The sequence below is a fragment of the Hemitrygon akajei genome, unplaced genomic scaffold (assembly GCF_048418815.1).
Source record: "Hemitrygon akajei unplaced genomic scaffold, sHemAka1.3 Scf000140, whole genome shotgun sequence".
Taxonomy (NCBI): domain Eukaryota; kingdom Metazoa; phylum Chordata; class Chondrichthyes; order Myliobatiformes; family Dasyatidae; genus Hemitrygon; species Hemitrygon akajei.
This window is the reverse complement of record NW_027332026.1, coordinates 823,663-847,645: the sequence shown is the minus strand read 5'-3', so window position 1 is coordinate 847,645 and position 23,983 is coordinate 823,663. Positions and strand designations below refer to the sequence as shown.

General features: G+C 44.7%; 1 pseudogene; it reads left to right on the top strand.

The window, feature by feature from the left end:
* Positions 1–696: 696 nt before the first annotated feature.
* On the top strand, positions 697–1,224 carry LOC140723847 (lysozyme g-like; annotated as a pseudogene).
* The last annotated feature ends 22,759 nt before the right edge of the window (positions 1,225–23,983 follow it).

Sequence of the window (23,983 nt, the reverse complement as noted above, 5' to 3'; positions counted from 1 at the left end):
TGGCCACACATTTTAATTCCACGTCCCATTCCCATTCTGATATGTCTATCCATGGCCTCCTCTATTGTCAAAATAAATTCAAACTCAGGTTGGAGGAACAACACCTTATATACCGACTGGGTAGCCTCCAACCTGATGGCATGAACATTGACTTCTCTAACTTCCGTTAATGCCCCTCCTCCCCTTCTTACCCCATCCCTGACATATTTAGTTGTTTACCTGTTCTCCATCTCCCTTGGGTGCTCCCCCCCCTCCTTTCTTTCTCCTGAGGCCTCCCGTCCCATGATCCTTTTGCATCTCCAGTTCTTTCGCCAATCACCTTTCCAGCTCTTAGCTTCATCCCACCCCCTTGGGTTTTCTCCTATCATTTCGCATTCCCCCCTCCCCCCTGTACTTTCAATGCTCTTTCTATCTTTCCTTTCGGTTAGTCCTGACGTAGGGTCTCGGCCCGAAACGTCGACATCGCTTCTCCCTATAGATGCTGCCTAGCCTGCTGTGTTCTACCAGCATTTTGGATGTACAGTTGTGCTTTTGTGTGACTGGTAGATGTTGGGACTTTGGCTTGTGAGGCTTTACTCAAGAGGCAGAGGTACAGATATAATTACCCCACGCATCTCTGTGAGCTTGTAAAGGTGTCATCATCCAAAATTTTATCAGAACGCCATTCAACCTTCTGTAGCTACCAGTAACAGAACTATGTCAAGATTTTGTAGGTACGGAGACATTACAAGGGTTGACAAAACAGGCGCTTCCCAGGTCACTGCAAACCAGGACGGCCTAGGGTTCAGTGGTGTTGCGGCTTCTCAAAAGATGATGGAGACGGACCTTCAGAGGGCAAATCGTTGCAAGTCTTCGATATACCAAGTTGTCCATGCCCACCAAATCGATCCAAAAAGGTGCTATAGCATCTCTTTAATCTCGAGTAGGCAATGCATTGGTAAATGGCTGCGGTAACCATGGGAATGCATTTGGTCCCATCCAGGTTGACAAACGCTGGCATTCACTTCGTGGATCTTATGACAGCAGAGAACATCTTATGCAAGGAACAGAGACATGTGGTAGAAATGTTTGGAGCCATTAAACAAAAGTTTCCAAGCTGGACCAAAGAGCAGCAGCTTAAAGGTGAGCTTGCTGCTTACAACATGGGTCCGGATAATGTCCATGACTACCATAATGTGGGATGCTTATTCAACAGGCCATGAGGACTCTAATAATGAGAAATAGTTAGTCGTGTCATGGGGGTTCTCTGAAACAGATAAAAGAAAATACACATTAACATCTTTCCCACATATTTTATTTCGTCTGGATGAGTGGTTCCGTGATTTGCTGTTTCCGTTGTGTCCTTCGGCTGTTCTGTCGCTGACAGGTAGTCGCATGGAAGTTGATGATTTTTAATGCAAGAATCACGCAATCAGCGTCGAGTTTTATTCATTTCATTCATATCAGACGCGGATGACGCCGACAGAAATTATTCCAACCATTAATTGACTCTGCGGTTACCTAGTTTTATCTTGTGGCTGCCTTTTCACATTTTGGTCATCAGAAGGGAATCCGAATTCAAATCATTTGACTTTATTTTAATACGTAAACTCAGCCAGATCTTGACTCTCTCTTCACTCTTCTACCGCTACATACAGCAAAACAGTGGAAATATTTCACGATCCCCGAAAAATGCTGCACTGGGTTCTGTTCAGTATTTTCTCAATTTGCTATTTTATTTCCCCTCTTTCTTTCAGCGAACCTGGTGGCGATTGTGATCCTGTCCCTGGGAAAGAGCGGTCTCTCCAAATGTGTAACTCGCTACCTGGTGGGAATGGCAGCGGCCAATCTCCTGGTCGTTATATCGCAACCGCTGCTGATGTGGACTGCTTGGATTTACTTTCCACAATCATTCCCGTTCATCACTCCTGTGTGCAGTACTGCTAGATTTTTGCGAGCACTGCAGTCTGGCTGACTGTCGCTTTCACCTTCGATTGATTTGTAGCTATTTGCTGTGAGAAGCTGAAGATAAAATATTGCACCGAGAGAACCGCTGCTGTGGTTATCGGGGCAGTGAATGTGCTGACTTGTTTGGAGAGTGTCCCATGGGGTTTTACCTCTGAGCCTCTTGTAATAATTGATGGAATTTCCTGGTATTGTGTTCTTACACCGAGCTACAAAAACTCTCCTTCATGGGCGGCTTTTGAGATGTTTCACCGTATTTTAACACCATGTGTCCCATTCTTTCTGATTTTGATGCCCAATATTCTGACAGCCAGGCGAATTCTAGCGGCTAGTCCAGCACGCAGGCGGCTCCGAGGAGAAAAAAAGTGAAGAGAATGACAAGGACCGGGAGATAGAGAACCGTCGCAAATCCATCGTTTTGCTCTTCAGTATAACGGGTAGTTTCATATTGTTGTGGGGAACACGTTTGTATTTTACATTTATCAGCGGATTTCAAAGAGTTTTGTTTATTATTCTGTCATGAATCCCGTTCACATTATAGATGAGACATCGGGAATGCTGCAGATCCTCAGTTCCTGCACCAACACGTGTACTTACGCCATAAATCAGAGCAAATTCCGAGAGGATCTCAAGAATGCGGTGAAATACCCACTGAATCGGATTTTGAAACTCATTAACGATAGAAATAAAGACTGTGCAGTAGTACAATTCAGCTGCCTTCATGCCCCTATTCTGTACTCCCACTTGTGAGTAAACGGAAACAATATGATGAACTGAGTTACAAACAAAGCAGGAGAGCATCTGTTGATGCTGGAAATACAGAACAGCACGGACAAAATCATGACGGTTGTCGGCCCGAAGAGTTGAATGTTTACTCTTTTCCATCTGCTGAGCTGCTCCAGCATTTTCTGCGTGTTGCCTTATAGTTATAAAACAACTATTTACAGCCGATCCCGACGACAGCACCGGCCTCAACATCCCAGAAAACTCCAAAGAACCATAGAACACTACAGTACAGTACAGGCCCTTCAACCCTCCATGTTGTGCCGAACCATATAATCCTTTAAAAATGTACTAAATCCACACAACCGCATAACCCTCTATTTTTCCTTCATCCCTGTGCCTGTCTAAGAGGCTCTTAAATACTCCTAATGTTTTAACCTCTACCACCATCCCTGGCAAGTCATTCCAGGCACTCACAAACCTCTGTGTAAAAAAACTTACCCCTGAAGTCACCCCTAAACTCCCATCCCTTAATGTTGTTCATATGCCCTCTGGTGTTTGCTGTTGGTGCCTTTGGAAACACGTACTGAATATCCACCCTATTTATGACTCTCATAACCTTGTAGACCTCTATCAAGTGCCCTCTCATTCTTCTACGCTCCAAAGAGAAAAGTCCCAGCTCTGCTAACCTGGCTTCATATGACTTTTTCTCCAAACCAGTTAACATCCTGGTAAATCTCCTGCACCCTCTCCGTAGCTTCCACATCCTTCCTATAATGGGGTGACCAGAATTGAACATAATACTCTAAGTGCGGTCTCACCAGAGATTTGTAGAGTTGCAACATGACCTCTCTACTCTTGAACTCAATCCCCCTGTTAATAAAGCCTAGCATCCCATAGGCCTTCTTAACTACCCTATCAACCTGCGCAGCGACCTTGAGGGATGTATGGATTTGAACCCCAAAGTCCCTTTTTTCATCCACGCTCTTAAGTAACTGACCATTAATCCCGTACTCAGTCTTCTGGTTTGTCCTTCCAAAATGCATCACCACACACTTATCCAGCTTGAACTCCATCTGCCATTTTTCAGCCCAACTCTGCAGCCTGTCTATATCCTCTTGTAACCTTCGACCACCTACAGCTCCATCCACATCTCCTCCAATCTTCATGTCATCCGCAAACTCACTCACCCATCCTTCCGCGTCTACATCCAGGTCACTGATAAAAATCACAAATAGCAGGGGTCCCTGGACAGATCACTGCGGCAGTCCACTAGTCACCGACCTCCATGCAGAATACTTTCCTTCCGCAACTACCCTCTGCTTCCTTCCTTCAAGCTTTTTTTTTATATCCAAACAGCCAATATTCTGCTTATCCCATGACTAATGTCGTACTGGATGAGTCTCTCCTGAGGGACCTTGTTAAATGCCTTGCTAAAGTCCATGCAGACCACATCCACTGCCCAGCCCTCATCAATTTATTTTGATACCTCTTCAAAAAAACTCAATCAGGTTCGTGAAGCACGATCTTCCCTTCACAAAGCCATGTTGACTATTCATGAGTAGACTGTACTTCTCCAAATGCTTGTAGATACTATCCTTAAGAATTTTTTCCAGTAATTTGCATACCACCAACGTAATACTCACCGGTTTATAATTCCCAGGTTTCTCCCTATTACAATTTTTTTTAAACAAGGGTAAAAAAAATTGCCATTCTCCAGTCCTCCGACACTCCCCCTGATTCAAAGATCATAGCTAAACCTCCGGCAATCTCTTCTCTCTATTCCCCCAACAACTGGGGTTGTTGTGTCATATCCGGCCCTGGGAATTTATCAATCTTGATGTTTAAGAAGATTCAGCACTTTTATTTCCTTAATCTCCACATTGTCCCGCACACAGGCCTGCTCTATTTCGACCTTTGCCCTGATTAAGATCCTTTTCACTTGTGAATTCTGAAGCAAAGTATTCATTTTGGACCTCCCCAGCCTCCTCCGCCTCCAGGCACATGTTGCCCTTTTATCCTTTAGCAGTCCCACCGTCGTTCTCGTAATCCTCCTGTTCTTCACATACGCATAGAACGCCTTGGGGTTGGCCAAGGCTGTTGCATCGGGACCCAACTGCAAGACACATGCACTGAAGTCCGGGAAACAAGACGAGACGGAACCAAAGGACGGGACGGGATGCAGTCTAGGCAAGGGAAGTCCGGCCAGGACGAGGGTTTGGGACCGAGAAGCCTGGGGTGGATTCCAAGCCCGAGACTGGACAAGGACCCAGAACCCGGAACCTTGGACTTGCCTCGGGGTCGGAACCCTAAACCCAGGCGAGGACTTGACGATGCTTGGCTAGAGACGAGGCTGAGGTTGAGGCTTGGCTAGAGACTTGGCTAGAGACTAAAGAGTTGGCTAGAGGCTTGGGGTGTTGAGGCTTGGCTAGAGGCTGGAGATCTTGAGGCTGCAGGCTTGGGTCGAGGCTTGCGGCTGGAGCTTGAATAACTCGGAGGCTGCAGCTAGGGGGCAGTCTAGGAACGGTAAACCAACATGGAGCCGGGACTTAACCTTCAACAAGCCGGGATTCATCTTTAGCAAGACACTGACATGAGACGGGACAGTACGCAGACATAGAGCCGGGACTTATCCGCCGACAAACCGGGTCTCATCTTTAACTCTACAAGGTGGGGCAGGACCGTCCGTCGGGTAACGGCAGAACGGCCGGACTTATCCGACAGAGGCAAAGAAAAAAACAAGACAGATTCCAGCCGCAGGGCAATGGCAAAACGGACTAACTTACCCCAAGGGGCGAGGACAAGAAAAGACAAACACGAAAGAACGACAGACAGTTCCATCTATGCATCGGGGTAGCTCCGAGTAACCGTTACGGTCGGCAGCCCTGGCTGGCTACGGAAGCAACCGGATCCCTACCTAGCTCGGAGTGGCTAACGGTCACCCAGCTGGCCCGGGAAGCAACTGAATCCATACTGTAATGGCAGCTCCGACTACTACCAGCAAGGTTTCCAGTAGCCATGTTTCTCCAACGCAGCCCCAAGGATGGCAAGAGTCCGTTCCAGCCTTCCACCAGCCATCTGTGCCATGAGAATCTTGACAACACGACCCCCAACCACACTCAATACCAGGGCCACTTATATTCCCAGTTCCACTATGAGCCTCTAGTGTTTCTGGTTAAGTCCAACCGAAGCAAGTGACCGCCGGAGAACCCAGAGTCCGGAGTCCTTGGGCCAGTCCACGGACTTCGGACTGGGCCATAACAAAGGCCTTCTCATGCCCCCTTCGAACTCTCCTAAGTCCTCTCTTTAGCTCCTTCCTGGCTACCCTATATTTCTCATGAGCCCCTCCTACTTCCTGCTTCTTATATCTAACATATGCTTCCAATTTCGTCCTGACGAGCTGCCTCACGTAAAGATCCCTTTTTCATCTCACCTTCTCCCGGCTTAAATTGAATCTTGAGGCAAACCTAGCACTCCTTCTTCCCGGTTCTGACAAAACTGCCTGATATGGTGTATACTGTCGTCGGCATCACCATTCCTGGTCCCATCGTTACCCGTCATTTCCTTTACGCTCGTTTTCTCCTCTGTCTCTACCTGTGACTTTTCCTTCTATTTTCCCGTTTGCGATAACTTCCAGTAACAGACATTTAGCCTTCAGTGAAAGAGTTGGGGGGAGGGGGTCTGGAGTTGGTTCGGTGGAAGAGTAGATGTTGTGAACCCAAGAACAAAAGACACAGGTGAGGCGAAATGGGAACTGACATGGTCTAATCCTACACAAAGTGCTGGAGAAAGTCTTTAGCTCAGGCAGCAGGACTGGAGAGAGATAGAGAAAAATAGATCCAATTCAGCTGCAGTGTCTCTTCGCAAAACGTCGGTAGTTTATTCTTTTACATAGATGCTGCCTGGTCTGCAGAGCTCCTCCAGCATTTTGAATTTGCAGAACCTGCAGATTTTCTCCTGTTTATGATTGGTCTACTAGTCAGTTTCAACGAGATATTCGGCTATGACAACACAGAACTGACCCTGGACAAAGAACAAGCGAATAATTGTTGAAAAGGACATTGATATAGAAACAGACACTTGATAATTAATGGAACAAAGGCTCAATTAATTTTGTATTTCAAGCGACTGGGAAATTGGAGGGTCTCTAAACAAACACGAATAGGGATATTATTATTTACAAAATTAGAAAGATGATGGGTGTAGCAGTAGATTGTGTTCGGATATTACATACTCCAGATGAAGCTGAATTGAGGAATCAGTTTGAGTCCTTCAGCAGTTGGTCGGTGAATTTAATTAATGTTAATCGTGAGCGGGTGATATCGTAATATAAACATTAAGTATAAGCTTGGTTGAGACGGATACAGGGTAGTAGGGATAATCCTGGGAATTGTGAACCAGTGACTCCTGGCATCAATGGAGGCTCAAACTTTGAAATGGGATTCCCTGCGGGAGGATTGACAAATATTTGGAGAAGCAGCATTCGAGACAGTCAGATCACTTTGTTAGGGGAAGGTCATGAATTGCGCTCCTGAATAACTTTCTGTTATTATTTATTGTAATGCCGGTACTGTTTTGTGCACTTTATGCAGTCCAGTGTAGGTCTGTAGTCTAGTATAGCTTTCTCTGTGTTTGTTTTTTTCTAATTACGTAGTTCAGTCCAGTTTTGTGTACTGTGTCATGTAAACCATGGTCCTGAAAAACGTTGTCTCATTTTTACTATGCACTGTACTAGCAGTTATGGACGAAATGACAATACAAGTTGACTTGACTTGACTTGACTTGATGTGAAAGGGTGACAAAACAAGCTAATGTGGTTAGAGTGGTGGACGTTCAGTGCATGGAATTGAGTGAGGCGTTTTACAGGAGCCGCCACAACAGACTCACCCAGAACGTCGGGAGTCATGGGACTGATGGAATCTCAGCTGCCTGGATTTGGAATGATCTTCCCTAGTGAATATGGGACTGGCAGTAGATGGGACCTTTCCAAGGGATCGGTTATGTACCCCATCCTTTTTTTGATATTTTTAAGTGACTTGAAAGAGGAAGTGGATAAGTTAGTTTGTAACTTGCAATTTGAAGCTCCAAAATGCGTAACGTTTAGAACAGGAGGTGGAGTATAGGAAACTGATACAGGACTTTGTGATATGGTGCAACTCAAACTACCTGCGTCTCAATGTCACCAAGACCAAGGAGATGGTGGTGGACTTTAGGAGATCTAGGCCTCATATGGAGCCAGTGATCATTAATGGAGAATGTGTGGAGCAGGTTAAGACCTACAAGTTTCTGGGAGTACAGTTGGACGAGAAGCTAGACTGGACTGCCAACACAGATGCCTTGTGCAGGAAGGCACAGAGTCGACTGTACTTCCTTAGAAGGTTGGCGTCATTCAATGTCTGCAGTGAGATGCTGAAGATGTTCTATAGGTCAGTTGTTGAGAGCGCCCTCTTCTTTGTGGTGGCGTGTTGGGGAGGAAGCATTAAGAAGAAGGACGCCTCACGTCTTAATAAGCTGATAAGGAAGGCGGGCTCTGTCGTGGGCAAAGTACTGGAGAGTTTAACATCGGTAGCTGAGCGAAGGGCGCTGAGTAGGCTACGGTCAATTATGGAAAACCCTGAACATCCTCTACATAGCACCATCCAGAGACAGAGAAGCAGTTTCAGCGACAGGTTACTGTCGATGCAATGCTCCTCAGACAGGATGAAGAGGTCAATACTCCCCAATGCCATTAGGCTTTACAATTCAACTGCCAGGACTTAAGAACTTTTTTTTTTAAAGCTATTATTAATGCCTTTGAGCTAGTGATTTAGATGCATATCATATTATTACTGAGTTAAGTATTGTATGTAATGATTTTTTGCTACAACAAGTGTATGGGACATTGGAAAAATGTTGAATTTCCCCATGGGGATGAATAAAGTATCTATCTATCTATCTATCTATCTATCTATCTATCTATATATCTATCTATCTATCTATCTATCAAAGCATTCACGCTCGGAGCAATGGAAGTCGGAGTTCAAATCCGGTGTTTTCTGGAAGGAGTTTGTACGTCCTCCCCGTGATATTAATGGGCTTTCTCCCAAGTTCAACCAAGAAAAAGAGAAACAACACTTAGCGATCCGGCTAGGATAAAATTGTGGTGCTGGGCACTGCACCTCATTGTTATTCGCTTCATCTCTAAATGCATAAATGACACCTGTACGGTGTTTCATCATCTGTTACAATGGGACATCGACACAGTATAGATCTGGGCTGTTATGTGACGGACGGAGTTCCATCAGTATGAACTGATACATAATTAAAATTCAAGCTGGATTACAGAGCACAAATGTCAGATTTTATCGCAGTGAGGAGGAACAGGGGAGTCGTGCTATGAAAGCCTATAGATCCCTCAAAATTTCCGAACAAATTAATTTAGTGGTTAAGAAGGCTTATAGCTTAAGAACATTCAACTCCGGATAGTGATCTCACACTTACTTCCGGCGTCACAGACCTACGAGGGAATAGATGCTAAGGAAATATAGGCAAATGTGTGGTTAACGATTTGTGCAGGCGGGCATCGAGGTCTCAACCAGGTTTGGTGCGATTGGTGTAAGGAGCATGGATTCTAAACCTGCACTGAAAAGGTGTTTATATTCTAACTGGGAAGCTTGATAAAAAAGTGTGTATTTTCTTCTCTTTCTCCGTGTTCCACGCGATCGCAGTATTGGTACCTGATGTCTGCTGTAACATGGATCTTTCCACTTCTATTTTACACAATAAGTTTTTTATCTCTGTATTCTACGCTGCACAACAACTGATAACCTACCTTCAGCAATCATCCCTCGGTACAGAGTGCCGTTATCATTATACCTCAACATGCTATTCACGGCTTTCGGTCACGCTCTTGGGGTCTTCCGCATATATTCAGAGGAATATAGTCGACCTCTCTGACGAGGCACTTCCATTACAGAATTGACACTGTACCTTCGGCACACCCCGTGCATGGAGACCAGGGGACAACCAAAGTATTCCCATCTGCCTGCCTTTGTCCTGTCTCCTCTGGCAGAGAAATTACCCTGAATGTACATCTCAATCGCAAAGTCTGAAGGAACTTTTTCCTTTCTGTATGAATCTCAGATTAAACTTTCCCTGTACTGTGTTTGCCGACAGTGTCTTTTACATTTGTTTACGTACAGGACACTAAGGCGGTAGTGTTTGGTCTCTTGAGGGTATATTAAAGTGGATAATTTTCCAGAGACAGGCGTGATATACCGCAGATTACTGAGAGGCAGCCGATCAGATTACTGCGGACAGAACCAATATATTTGTGTCCTTCATAGCCATAAAGAAGGGACCAGGAAAGCATTGATAAATGATATTCTATTATTCGTGAAAGGGGATGGATAATCCAGGAAAATATTGACTTCTCAATCACATTTCACGGGGAGGAGATTACTGCAGAGTATTCTTAAGCCGATTTTTCCAGGTGCTTTACTCTTGCTAAAATTTTCATAACCTGCCTCGCTCTCCACCCACGTTTTGAATCTAGGTGTCATATGTAAATTCAGTTTACCATTTTATAATTGAAATCCGAATATTTATATGTCCTGACCATTAGAAAGTTATTAAATAAGTTTGGAGGTGCACAGGTATGTCAGGTTTTTGGTGGATTGGGGAGCACTGTGTTTTGCTGGCTGTAATCAGATTTGCGGTGTTCACAGATTTTGTCATCTTTAGCAGCAGTCGGAGTAATTCTTGTTTTCGGATAATCTAGTGTGCATGCGGTTTTAAAGTTGTACATAGATATGGGGGTGCATACCGATTGGGAGTTGCGCAAGGGTTTCGGGGTTCGCATATATTTGGGGTGTCTGCAGGTTTGGAGGTGTGACGAATCTAAGTTCTTTCATTTATAGATACGTTAGTAATAAATTTAATTTGAACTTGATTTCTATTTATGTGTTTTATTTCTGGTATACGCAGCAAGAGTCTTACACTGGGATGCATGTGGGGTTTGATACACACATGGATATTGTGGTGCCTTCTGATTTGAGGACGTGCATGGTTTTGAGAATACTCATATTCGTTCTCGGATATGGGGGTGTAAACGAAATTGGGGTTAGTCAACGATTTGGGTGTTTTCGGCGGATCTGGAGTTCCACACGAATTTTGGGCTGCCTGCGGATGTTAGTATCGAGACATTTATTTTCTGAACTGTTTGACATGATTCTTGCTCCTGGATAAGCAAAAGTGCATGTGGGGTTGTCAGCGAGTGTGAACTGTGCACTGGATTGGGATTCCTTAGAATTAGGGTAGTGTCGGCTAATATTGGGGTGCACACAGCTTTGCAGGAGAACATGAATTCGAGGATGTGTTATAGAATTTGGGGTAGCACACGAATTTGCGGTTACATCTAGAGTTTTGGAATAGTGTATTTTGAATGTGGGGTGACAATGGGTTTGTATGCGCACTGAATTGAGGATTGCGCAAATTTACCGCGGGGTCAGCACATAGGGGGTGTGCATGTTCATTCTCACGGCTTCGGGGCTGAACATGGAATAGGGGGTGTGCGCAGTTTCAGGGATGTGGAAACAAATATGAGTCTGCCGGCAAATATGGGTGTAAACGGTAGTGAACGTGTTCTCGGGGATGCGCACTGATTTAGGGTTTTATTGACAATTATTGCGGAGTACACTGAAATTTAGAGGTGTGGGGGTCTACGGAGAATTGGGATTGCACGCAGATTTGACGTTCTCGAACGATGTGGGATGCGTGCGAATTTTTAATGTCGAAATAGCCAGTTTCTGATAGGTTTGAAATGATTCCTGCTATTATGTATGTGGGGTATTCGCGTGTTTGGGGTGCAAACTAATTTTTGATGTGCATAGATTGAGGGTGCAGAGTGATGGGTGATGTGCACTGAATTTCGAACATCGGCATGAACAGGCATGTGGGGATACACTTAGATTTGTGTGAATTTGCGGATCAGGATTTGCACACGAATGATTGATTGCGTTCAGAGTCGATACTGCCATGTTCTGATGTGCAGGTGGGGGTGTCAGTAGTTTGGGGTGCTCACTGAAGTTGTGTGAGCGATTGTGGGTTGCATATGGTCTTGGATCTGGGGATGCGCTCTGATTTAGCGGTCATGGAATTAGCGGTCTGCCCGGATATTGGGTGTGCACCTATTTGGGGATAGCATATTTAGGGGTGTGTGGGCGAATATGGGAGTCGCCACGTTTCTGTGGTTGCATATGAGGGTTCTGGCTGTGTCGGCGGATTTGGTGACGTGCGCACGGACTTTAGGATGCGTGTGGGTTTTTAATGTGAGGGCAGCCATTTTGTGCTTAGAATAATTATTCCTCAAGTTTAATATTCATCTACTAAGCTTGTGGGGTTGCCAGCGGGTTTGGGGTGCGCTCTTATTTGGGAATGGCGCAGATTTGGGATTACAGACAGATTTTAGTGATGTGAACGTATGTACTGTTGAATATGGTGGTGCACATCGATTTGGGGTGACACGCAGATTTTGGTATGTCGCCCATCTGCAAAAAGATTTCGGGGCGTATGCGGTATTTTAATCTTTAATGTTGATGCAGATATTTTCTAAATTGTTTGAAATGATTCTTGCTTTATTTGTCAGGCTGTTATGGGTGCGGACATATTTGGGGATTGTGCAAATTTAGTGTGGTTTTGGCAAACATGGGATGCACACTGGTTTAGGTGTGTGTAAGCCAATAAAGCGATGCTTATGGATTTCGGGTTCTACGGATTTGTCTACGGATTTGGAGTTGTGACGTATCTGAAAATGCCTTCAATTACAGATACTTTCATAATAAATACACTTTGATCTTTCAGCAGTATTCTTGTTAAATTATGGTGGCGGCGGGTATTGGTGAACTGTTTAAAATGATTCCTGCTCTGAGATAATCAATTATGCAGCGGCGCTGTCAGACTGTTTCAGGAGCGCACTGCTGTGGGAATTGCGCAGATTTAGGGCGGTGTCTGTAAAACTGCGATGCACATTCATTTGCCGATGTGAATAGATTTAGAGATGAACGGGTTCAAGATGCGAAATAATTTGAGTTGTTTTGGCTTATATTCTGATGTTTACTGATTTAGCGATTCTCAGAGATCTGTGGTGTCTGCGGATATGGAGTTATGTTGTATTTGAAGGCAGTTTCTTTTACAAATACTTACATTATAAATGCAGCTTTAACTTTAGACAGTATTCGTGTTATTTTGTGGTGGAGGCAGCCATTTTTAGAACTGTTTGAAATGATTCATTCTCTGGAATGCTCTGCTGTACATCTGGGGGTGTCAGCGAGTTCGGAGGGCTCATCGATTTGGGGGTGCGCACTTAGGATGTGCGCCGATTTATGAGTAAACATGGATTTGGGGCTTCACACGGATTAGTGGATGAAGACAGATTTGAGTGCCTCGAAGGGTCGGGGGCTGCACGCGAATTTGGTGTGCATGGCGATTTGGTGTGTCAGGGATTTTTTACGACAATTTATCAATAAAAGCATTTTCACTGTTGTACTTTGCTTTGATGATTGTTTAAGTTTGATTTTGTCAACTGTTCGATTTTTTTCTTGCTCAAAGATGATCTTAAATTCATGTGGGATTGTCAGCGAGTTTGTGGGCGCACACGGATTTGTGGCTGTCGATGGATGTGGATGTGTGACAAATCACATTTACAGAAACCTGAACTAAATGTACGTTGAACTTCGATCTTGCTATTACTTAAGTATCAGCCAGCTAGTTTGTGAGCTGCTGGAAGTGATCCTTGCTCTGGAATAAATTAATGTTCATGCGATGTGTCATTGGAACTGTGGTGGTGCGGAGAGAGTTAGGAGAGTTTCGGCCAGTATGGGCATACAAGGATTTTTGGGGTGCGTGTGGATTTGGGAACGCACCCGGATTTGATGGTTTTGACTTTGGGAGTTGTGCAGATTTAGTAACGTATCCGTAAATATGGGTGCACAGAGATTTAGGGTCGGTGAGGGTTTCGGCTGCACGCAGACATGGGTTTGCTTCTGGATTTGGGGATATGGTCAAGTTTAGGTGTGTTTCGGCGCGTATGGGTACACATGGACTTGTGAGTGCCGGTTGGTTTGGGTTTCTGACGAATTTCGAAGTCGATTATCGAACATTTAATAGTAATTGTACCTTAAACTTAGAACTTGGTTCTCGCTATTTCTTTCAGGAGAATGCTGCTAATTTTTGCACGTTTTGAAATGATTGTTCGTTTGGAAACACCTAATGTGCATATGTGGGTGTCAGTAGATTTGTCGGTGTGCACGGTCTTCGAGTGTTCACAGATTTGGGGTTGCGGTGGATGTTGGGTCGTGACGAATGTCAAGGTTGTTTCATTAATAGGTGCTTTATTAATAAAGGCACTTTCTCTGGGATAATATAATGTGTATGTGGAAGTGTTGGCAGGTTGGGAGTGCACAGCGTCGAAGTGTGCATACTGATATGTGAGTGCATGTAGAGTTGTGCGATTTGCTGGATTTGGGTTAATTACACATATCAAGGTTATTTCGTTTACTGATACACTCATAAATAATACAATTTGGCGTTAAAATTCGTTCTTGCTATTTTTACGGTGCATTAAGCCATCTTGTGAAAAGTTTGAAATGATTCTTGCTCTGGGAGAAACGAAGGTACATGTAGGGACGCACTCATATTTGGGGATACACAGAGATTTGTGGATGTGCATGGCGAGTATGGATACACAGGGAGCTGGTGGTGTCGGTGGAATAGGTGTGCGACGAATCACAATGTTGTTTCGGTTATAGATAATTTGAGAATAAATGTACACCGAACTTTGAACGTTGTTCTCCTTTTTCAAGGAGAAATGTGAACTGTTTAAAATGACTCCTGCTTTTGAATAATCCAGTGGGCAGGTGGGTTTGTCAACGGGTTTGGGGCGCACATGGATTTTGGGGTGCGCCCTTATTGCTGATGTGCCCAGATTTGGGGGTGCACACGGATTTGGTTATTCGCGCATATTTAGGCGTCTGTCTTCGAATATGGAGGTGCACTCTGATTTTGGGTTACACCAGATTTGGGCGTGTCGGCCGATTTGGAGTTGTAGACGAATTTTGGGATGTGTGCGAATTTTTCATGTGGAAATAGCAATTTGTGAACTGCTTGAAATGACTCCTGCTCTGAGTAAAATCTGTTATGCATGTTGGCGTGTCAGACTGTTTGTGCATCGATTCGGGGGTTGCGCAGATTTAGTGCGCTCTCAGCAAATATGGGGATGCACTCCTGTTTGAGGATGCGAACAGATTTATTGATGTAACCGCCATTATAGAGGTACATACTGATTTGGGAATACTTATTTATTTAGGATCATTTCGGCCAATGGCTGACTGTTCACGGATTTCAGGTTTCTCACAGAGTTTTGGTGCCTGCGGATTTAGCGTTGTGACGTATCTGAATTTTGCTTCATTTATAGATACTTTTAGAATCAATGCAAAACTTTCAACAGTATTCTTGTTACTATAACGTGGAGGTAGACATTTTCTGAACGGTTGAAAATATGTTTTGTTCTGGAATACTGTACGGTGCATGTGGGGATGCTAGCTTTCTTTCGGATACGCACTGAATTGGGAATTGCATAGAGTTAAGATAAAGTCGGCACCTGTCGTGTACACACTTTGTTTTGGGCTGCGCATCGATTTCGGCATGCGTGAATGTTTAGGGCTGTGTACTGCAATACGGGGTTGAATACGGATTTGGGGGTGTAACTGGATTTTGTGATGTGCGACGTTTTAGGGAGTGTTGTCTTTTATCTGGATGCTTACGGATTTGGAAATACACCAGGATTTGGGTTTGACAGCTCATCTGCCTCTGCAATCAAATTTCGGATTGCGTGCGTATTTTTAATGAAGCAACAGCCATTTTCTGAAATTTGTTGAAATGATTCCTCCTCTGATATAATTTATTTTGCATGAGGGATGACAACGGGTCTGCAGTGTACACTAATTTGTGGATGGCACAGATTTAGTGCAGTGTCGGCTATTATAGAATTACACACCGATTTGGGAACGCCTATTGATTTAGGGGTGTCTAGCTCAATATAGGGAGGTTTACGGAATTCGGGGATCCCACAGATTTGTGGTGCCTGCGGATTTGCAGTTGTAAGGTATTTCAAAGTTGTATCATTTATAGATACTCCCATTATCAAAGCATTTTGAACTTTCAACAGTACTCTTGTGTCTTTATTGTGGAGACAGCCATTTTGGGAAGTTGGAAAAGATTCCTCCTCTGGGATACTATACTGCGAAAGTGGGGGTGTCAACGTGTTTGTGCTGTACATGGATTTGTGAGTGTGCACTTACTTTGGGATATGCGCAGATTTGGGCGTATATTTGTATTTGGGGAGGCACACGGATTAGTAGATGTGCACAGCTTTGGGTGTCTCCGTGGGTTTAGGATTGCATACGACTTTGGGTGTATATGCGGATTTGTGGCGTCTTTGTATTAGGAAATGTGACGAATATCAAGGTATACACATGTTTGCGGTATCTGCAGTTTTGAACGTATGACGAATTTCGAGGTTGTTTCATTGAAGCAGAAGTCTGAAGTGATTCTTGCTCACGGATAATGTAATATGCATAGGGCGGTGTCAGAGGGCGGACGGATTTCTGAATGGGTGTCGATTTAGGAGGAGAACACGGATTTGTGCCATTCACAGTCTTCGGGGCGTGCTGTCGAATATTTTGTTGGGCTCCGATTGAGGTGCACACAGATTGGGGTGCGTCGGCTGGCTTAGTGATGTCGGTCGATCTGCGGGTGTGATAAATCACAGGGCAATTTGAACATTGAACATATCTCTCGCTATTGTTTATAGTGGAGATAGCTAATATATGAATTATTCTTGCTCTGGGATAATGTGCATATCGCAGTGTCAGCAGATTTTGGTGTACGCGCGGATTTGGAGATGTGTTCAGATTTTGTAGTATGACGGCGAATATAAAGTAGCACATGAATTTGGTGATGTGCTCCGATTTGCCCAAGCCGGTAAATTCGGGGGCGCACACATATTTGCGGGTGTCGTTGTATTAGGAGATGCAGACTAATTTCTGGTTTGAATGTGTACTGGTGGTACACATGGATTAGGGGTTGCGCATATGATGTGAGGGTGGTGTGGATCCGGGGATGTGCGCACATTTAGGGGTGTTGTGGTGAAAATGGGTGAACACGGAAAACAGTGTGGAAGTTGATTCAGAGATGTGAAAACTCAAGGATGTTTTATTTACAGATACATTTGTGATAAATACACTTTGAATATTGAACTCTGTTCTTCGTGTACTTTTAAATGTGGAGACAACTATGCTCTGAACTGTTTGAAAGGATTCTCGATCTGCGATAATCAATTTTGCATTAGAGGTGTCAGAAGATTTGATACTGCATGAAGATTTGGTGGTGAACACGGATTCGGGTGTTCATGTGGAACTGGGAATAGGTGCAGATTTAGGGGTTTGTTGGTGCATGTAGGTGCACACGGATTTGTGGATGTCGGTTGATTTGAGGTTGTGACGAATGTCAAAGTTGTTGCTGTTAACTGGGCGGAAAAGTGGCAGATGGAATGCAACGGTAGCCGCATAAATGAAAGAAAACAGTGAGTTGGGAGATCAGAGAGTACGTTTCAATACGGAAATGAAGAGCGGGTTGATTTGCAATTCACGTGAAGTACGAATTAGTGAGAGGGAACGACAGCAGTGCAGCGACAATCAACAAACGGGAGACCTTCAGTCTGATAATATGAGAGTGTGTGTTTCATTCTCCACATGCCTGTCGCGGGTAGACTGTTAAGAGGGGCGGTTCATTCTGTATCCACCGGTCTCCGGTGCAAAGTGAGAGTGTGCGGTTCATTTTGTAGATATCAGCCCCTGGTATAAACTGAGAGTGTGGGGTTCTGCCGGTGTCACTCTCTGGTTCAGTGAATTCATTCTGTAAATACAAGTCTCTGTTACAGTGTGAGAGTGTGGGTTTCATTCCGTATCTGTCAGTCGCTGTTACAGTGTGGGAGTGTGGGTTTCATGCTGTGTCTGTCAGTCTCTGTTACAGTGTGAAAGTATTGGTTTCATTCTGCTTCTGTCAGTGTCTGCTGCAGTGTGAGAGAGTGGGGTTCACTCTGTGTCTGTCAGTTGCTACAGTGTGAGAGTGTGGGTTTCATTCTGTATCTGTCAGTCTCTGTTACAGCGTGAGAGTGTGCGTTTCATTCTGTATCTGTCAGTCTCTGTTACAGCGTGAGAGTGTGTGTTTCATTCTGTATCTGTCAGTCTCTGTTACAGTGTGAGATTGTGGGTTTCATTCTGTATCTGTCAGTCTCTGTTACAGTGTTAGAGTGTGGGGTTCATTCTTTATCTGTCAGTCTCTGTTACAGTGTGAAATTGTGGGTTTCATCCTGTATCTGTCAGTCTCTGTTACAGTGTGAGAGTGTGGGCTTCATTCTTTATCTGTCAGCCTCTGTTACAGTGTAAGAGTGTGGGTTTCATGCTGTATCTGTCAGTCTCTGTTACGGTGTGAGAGTGTGGGTTTCATGCTGTATCTGTCAGTCTCTGCTACAGTGTGAGAGAGTGAGGTTCACTCTGTATCTTTCAGTCTCTGCTACAGTGTGAGAGTATGGGTTTCATTCTGTGTTTTTCTGTCTGTGCTCGAGCGGAAAGCGTGTAGTCTCCGTCCAGAACCTGGGAACATCTGATACAGTGTGAGCGGGCGGATAATTTTCTCCATCTTTCCCGCTCTTCCTCAAATCAAGGAAATATACTCAATCTAGTAAAAAAAGAAGTAAAATAGATTCTGTATTCCCAGAAATGTTTGTTAGGACAAGCGTCTTCTGAAATCGTTTATGTTAAACCTGTGAAATGGACAATGCACTTATGAATGATGACGTGTTACGGAGCTGTACGCCCTGTGTAATAGAGTCATATGGCAAACAGACCATTCGGCCCGACGTCGTTGCTCAAACACATAGAGCCATGTGAGCAGCGCCTGATCTGAACCTTTCTATGGCTTGGCAACCCAACTGCTTATATGTTGAATGAAAATAAACAGACTATTAAAATTAATTAATTTTAGTAAATAAGTGTGTAAGTACGTTCAGAATTTGATAGGAACAGACCTCTGGCAAGTAAGCGGGGAGAAGCCAGATTAAATGGCGTGGGGAGGAAAAAGAAGAAGCGAAATGCGTAAAAAGATAAATAGCTGAAGCGGAAGCACTCTGTTAAGAGAGGACAGAGGAGCACAGGGAAAACGGAGCAGGACGGGGATAACGTGTGAGGTGATAGGCGGGTGAGAATAAACATGAGGACAGAGCGGTGAATAGAAGTAGAGGAGAGGTGGAGGGATGTTTTTAACTGACATTAAAGACATCAGGTTGTTGCTCCTACGTCTTGAGTTTATGCTCACCGTGGCACAAGAAAAAGCCATGGACAGAAAATATCGGGTCGGGATTGGGAAACAAAATTCAAATGTTTGGATACCAGAAAGCTCCGCCTTTCGCCGCTGGAGCGCTGGTGTTCGACGAAATGAAGCCCAGCTCATCACGGGCCTCGTCAACGTGGAGACGGCCGCAACAGATCAGGAGAACTGTTACCTCACCTTGAAGACTTGTCCGGGGGAGCTGAATAGGAGGAGGTGAATGGCAGGTGTAGTAGGCTGGCCTCTTGCAGGGAAAAGTACCGTGAGAGAGATCAGTCGTGAGGGAGAGGTGACAAAGGGAAATCACTCCTGAACGATCCCTCCCGACAGCGGAGTGATGGGGATGGGAGGTAGTGATTTGTTTCTTTGAGATATCCCTTTAAAAATATGGTCGGGCTATCCGCGCTCACCTACTCTTCACGCCGCCTTAACAGCGACAGTGTTCCCCTTGTCCATACCTACCACACAATGTCACCCCGAGTTCAACATATTCTACACTGCAAATTCCACCATCATACCAAGAAACTTATGTTTATCTCTCCCCACCCTCGACTCTCCGCTTTCTGCAGGGTTCAGGCGCAACGCCTTTTAATCCTGTCTGGGAAGCCTCCAACCTAATGGCGTGAATATCAAGTCTCCTACCCATAAAAATGCTCCTTTGCTGCTCTGTTCTATTCCCCACACTGTCCTCTTCTCACTTTCCTATCACCCCGTCGTGGTCCCCTCCTTCTTCCCTTTCTCATATGGTGCATTTTCCTCTCCGATCCGAGTCCTTCCTCTCCAGCCCTTTAGCTTCCCTGTCCTGTTGGCTTCACCTGTCACCTTCTTGCTCTTCTCCTTCCCCTCCACCAGCTTTTCTATTCTGCCGGCTTCACCCTTCCTTTACAATTCTCAAGAAGGATATTGGACAGAAGAACCAACTGTTTTATTTGTTTACTTCCGTGAACACTGTCTAAACAACTGAGTTCCTCCAGCATTTTGCGTGTGCTGCTTTTAATATTTGGTGGTGAGATATCGTGCCGGAGCTTCCGATTCGAATTTGTTATTGCAGTGTTCCTTTTGAGCCAGTGATGGCTCGCTGTATTTCAATGTTGAACTTGCGTTAAAAGCTGTTCCCTATTATGTTCAGGTTCTAATCACTATGGAAATTCACACTCATGTAATGAGTTTCAGAGGACAGAAACTTCCCCCATTCTTGCAGCTACAACAATTTGGAACTAGTTACTGTTATGAACACCAGGTTGTCATTGTTCTCACTATGTGATTTCGAGATGGTCATGTGTCTAATATTACATTAGTTTTACGGCTCCGGGTTGTGACTCGGAAAGGAAAGGGTGCACCTGTTTAAAACAATTGGGCTGCTTAATGTATTAAAACCGAATGAACAGAGTTGCAGATGAGAACAGATGAGACTGTATCAGGGCAGTGTGCGTGTCAGCAAGGGTTGAAACCAGAGAGCTGTGTCCGTCCATCCAGGGAGAACCTGGAGCAACACGGATAATCAATGGACAACATTCTGACCTCCTTCTTCAAAGTAGAGGAGACGTATGCCGGTCAGATGGACTCTCAGTGTCGGATCCGTTTCCAAATGAGAGTGAGAGGGGAAGTCAGCACCTGTTTCAGCTGCTGTCTGAACTTAGTCTGGCTGACGGCGTAAAGAGCGGTGTTCGTGCAGCAGCTCAGAAGTTGCAGCATGTAGCTCAGTTCATTGACAAATGTAGGTATCCTAACCCAATATGGGATGCGCACTGCATGAATCATTCTGTTCCATATTGCCATCACCCCGTACAACGCCCATAACAGGATGAAATTTCCCGAGACGACCAGCAGTAAAACAAGGGACTTTCTGCGGCTCTGCATCTCCGGGTCTCCGGAACTCTGACCACGGCTGGAAGCTCGGAGTCTGCCGCGGGCTCTACTGGCCAGTAAAACGTTCGTGATGGTGAAAGCATTGAGCAGGATAACAACGAGGAACGGAATCACAGTCGAAAAGGCAATACGAGCGACATCGATTACTGTCCAGACGAATGACCCTAGTACTCCGAATCTCTGCATGCAAGGCCACTTTAGGTTAGATAAAGCATATACATCTTGGACCATGAAGAACCAGAAAACGTTCTTTAAACAACTCAGTGCAGTCACTGTGCTCAGAACCACAGCCGCCGTTCTCCCAGTGCAGTACTTAGCGTTTAGATCCTGGAATCAAATGGCCACAAATCGATCAAAGGTGAAGGCGACGGTGAACCAAACAGAGCAATCTGTGGCGGCCTGCAATAAGTAGACGTGGGTTCTACACACGCGGACGTAAAACAGGAAGGAGAAGTCATCCGGAAAAGCCACCGGAATTTTCATCAATATAACGTCCAGGAAAACGACCGCTAGGTCAGCCGCTGACATGGCCATCAGATAGCGGGTGACTGTTTTAGAGAGTCCACACTTTCCCCGTGATAGTATGACAATCGTCAGCACGTTCACTGTGAAAAGCAGAAGTACAGAAATTATCTATCAGATTGAGAGCATCATTGTAAAATTTACTAAGGACAAAATCAAATAATTGCACAATTCAGAGGTAGCCGAATGATTCGCTGATTGGCGACGGATATTGGGTCAGTCAGGGATTAATATTCAATACGAATGCTAATTAGTGAAACTGACGTCACCAACTTTGCAGAAGACGCTTTGAAATCCTGTATCCGAGTGAGGACAAAAATTAGCGAATGTCGTTTGCATCATTTCTCTCCCCAAATAAAAATACAATCTGAGAGAAGCAGCAAATATTAAGTTCAACAATGAGCCAAATTCAGTCGAACAAATCAAGCTGATATTTGCCCCGGTTCACTGTAGTATCACCGATCTCTGTACATCATTGGAAACAAAGAGCCGTAGTCAATAAGGCCGAGCTGGTCCGTTCTGATCGAATACCATGGCTGCATGCAATATGGAATTAAGTTAAATAAAACTCATAACATTTCAGCTGGATGCGGTTCGGGGAAATGCCGTAGCCTTAAAATCCTCTACTGCTTTTGCTCCTGCGTTATCAAATCATACATTTCACAAAAAGGCACGGATCTGATCAGTAATTGACCATACATCGGTCCCTTTGAAAGGGCAGTGTTTTGGGTGCATGGAAAATGCAGAAGGTACTTTTTTTTTCTTCATGAATCACTGTTTGGCCGCGCTGAATACATTGCGTGCCAACCGGCCTTTAGCGAGAAAGTCAGACATGGTTCAAGTCTTCGTGAGCAGCAGAGTCTGAGGTGCAGCACAGATAATGATTAGAGCTTCGGAAGGGGGACGGTTTGTAAATGAGACTTTTCTCCCCATACTAAGCCAGGATTGAACAGGTAATTACGGGTACATTATGTCCGGTGACAGAGAGAGTCAAAGTCTTTATCAGCCGAAGAACTTTGATTCTATAGAGGAGGCGCTGATCTGTGGTGTTTACTTTGAATATTGAGTAATGGAGAGGACAGAGGCTTGCACTGTGCTCAGAGTCAAAAACAAACAGGCGGATGCAGACGACCACTGCAGCTGCCGTGTGATATTGATGGAAGGTTGGTGCAGCGGGCAGGGACAGATTTTGGAATCGGCGCAAATTTAAGTTTACATTCACGATAGGTAAAAAAAAAACAACACCAGAAAAGATATCGGCGCATATCTTTGAGAATCCGCGGTGATTGGTGCCGTCTGCACGATACACTGGAGCAACTCAACAAGGCTCGTGGACAATTTCCTAACCTACGACTGCAACCATCTAGAAGTTCCGGAGCAGCAAAGCATGGCGATTCCGCTGCCTGGACATTTCCCTCTAAAATACGCCCTCTAAAAAGGAAGATCGCAATTCCATTACAGTCTCTGAGTCAAGACCCTGGTACTGTCCCCCAACAGCCATGTGGGATACCCAGTCCTCAAGTACAGCAGCTGTTCCACAAGACAAATGACACATCCGTTGGCAAAGACAGGCAGGGGTGGACAATAAAATGCTGGGTCAGCTTGAGAAATTCACGGCTCTTGAGCAAGTAAAACAGATATTGAATGTAAAAATTTGACAGCATCCCTAACTGTCGGAAAAGAGAGTAAGTCATCAGTCTAACCGGGCGTTTTCAACATTTACCGAATATAAACGTGGAGTTAAGAATATATATCAAGCAATCAAAAAGGACAGAGTGTAATTGTAGGTAACATGGGGAGCAGTGGACGTGACATGCGTGTTGTGTGCGATAATAAGACTATGGTATAGCTACCGCTTGAAATATTTTCAGCATAAGACATCGACTTACCAGAGATGGCAACAACAGCAAGAATTGGGTAATAAATCGGAGCAAAGTTCCAGAGCGCGATTTGTATCCTCTGTGATAATGTTAGTTCATCCGAATGAGTTTTGAAGTGAACAGCCCGATTGAAACGTTCTGATCCATTGGTGTAACTTTCCACTGAACTGATCCCAGATTCAGACCGAATCCGGAACTGTCCCACTCCACTCTCCAGAGCTTGTGCGTCGGAACTCCGATTCCCAGGTCTGTTGAGCAATGTCATTACCGGAGTCGATGCTCGTACTGACAATCATTGTAGGCAAACCCTATTTGTAATACAGAAGCATGCTCCAATGACTTAATCAGACCTCGTGGGTGTTCGCTTAATTAAACCCAGTGGATGAACAGGTGCAGTTAACCCCTGCATTGACAGTGAAATAAAGCGGCAAGGATAGAGTGGAGGGAACAACATGTAAGGAGCGGGGATTAAACTTATTTGTCAAGAGCATGCGGTAGAGAAACTATTACCGAACATTTTCTCCAGACGGCTGGCGCATTAGATGTTGTTTTTTTACGTACACTGTCTGTTGTTCACTTGTATAAGCGATCGGTGATAAACTTTCTAATGCTCAAGGACA